The sequence below is a fragment of the Amblyomma maculatum genome, chromosome 9 (assembly GCF_055883805.1).
Source record: "Amblyomma maculatum isolate TAMU_Amacu chromosome 9, ASM5588380v1, whole genome shotgun sequence".
Lineage (NCBI taxonomy): Eukaryota > Metazoa > Arthropoda > Arachnida > Ixodida > Ixodidae > Amblyomma > Amblyomma maculatum.
Window position 1 is genome coordinate 115,519,540 of NC_139352.1, and position 1,180 is coordinate 115,520,719.

Here is a 1,180-nt window from a genome sequence, read left to right on the forward strand (position 1 = left end):
TAGGCGAAAAGGGTAGAAGAATATCCACAAGAGTACGGCGTCGAGGTGGGCTGAGATCGGCGCTGATCATACGGAAGATCGAAGTTTCATCAGCGGGCAGAGGTACGGTGGCATTCGTATCATCTGTGACCAAAGAAACGACGTGGGGCGCATCGGGTCCACAGGAGGCAAGCTTCAATCCCGTTGGTAAAACTGCGGGCTCGGACGATGGATTGATTGTCCATAACGAGGGACTACCGTGATGCACGGAGATCATACAGTTGGTCATATATTTAGGGGAATCCCCCAAGGTGGAGTAGATTTGTAATAAGGGAGTAATTGCTCATTGCATCCACCCAAGCGCAGCCATACGGCTGGGTCGTTGCAATGAGTAATTACTCCCTTATTACAAATCTACTTCGCCTTAGGGGATTTCCCTAAATATTTGACCAACACCATTTCCACTTTGAGTTATAGATCAATTCGCTCTCGCCCTACCGTCTGATCTGCTGACCGTCCTGGTTAGCTCAGTCGGTAGAGCGACTGCCCCGGAAAGGCGGTGGTGCCGGGTTCGATTCCCGGATCAGGACGAATTTTTCTTTAACTACAAAGTTTCTGAGAAAGTTTTATAGCTTTCCTTTGTAGCCGTAGGGCTGCGCTTGCGTGGATGCAATGAGTAATTACTCCCTTATTACAGATCATACAGTGAGGGATAATAACATTTTTCTTCAGGCATGTTGAGTGAACTGGGTGCACCACGGCCTGAAATGAAATCTGGTCAAGAAGTGGAGCGGACACGGGGATGAACATGGCCGACAAAGGTGGAACTACTGTGTCTTCGGTAATACTAAAAACTGTGTCTTCGTTACGGCCACTTTCATAAAAAGTCGGTAGATGCGAGCTGTAAAAATGAACCTCTTGACTTCGGCAGTCCACGGTAGCGCTACAAAACTTCAAGAAGTCCATTCCTAAAATGATGCCATGCGTAGAGTGCGGTAATACTACGAATTCGGCTTGAAAAATTGCACCACCCACAGACACGTGCGCCCTACACACACCCAGTGGCCGCAACGCTTCTCCACTCACACCACAAAACGTTTAAGCACGGTCCTATTCAAACATCACTTTGCGTCCCAACAAGCGCCTAAACTGATTACTCATCACAGACACAGTCGCACCCGTATCTACCAAAGCTAATGCA

At 48.2% G+C, this 1,180-nt stretch overlaps 1 non-coding gene across 1 annotated transcript; it reads left to right on the plus strand.

Annotated features, from left to right (window-relative positions):
- The first annotated feature begins 495 nt into the window (after positions 1-495).
- TRNAS-GGA (transfer RNA serine (anticodon GGA)) lies at positions 496-569 on the plus strand. Its single transcript has one exon. It is a non-coding gene; the product is annotated as a tRNA-Ser (tRNA).
- Positions 570-1,180: the final 611 nt, after the last annotated feature.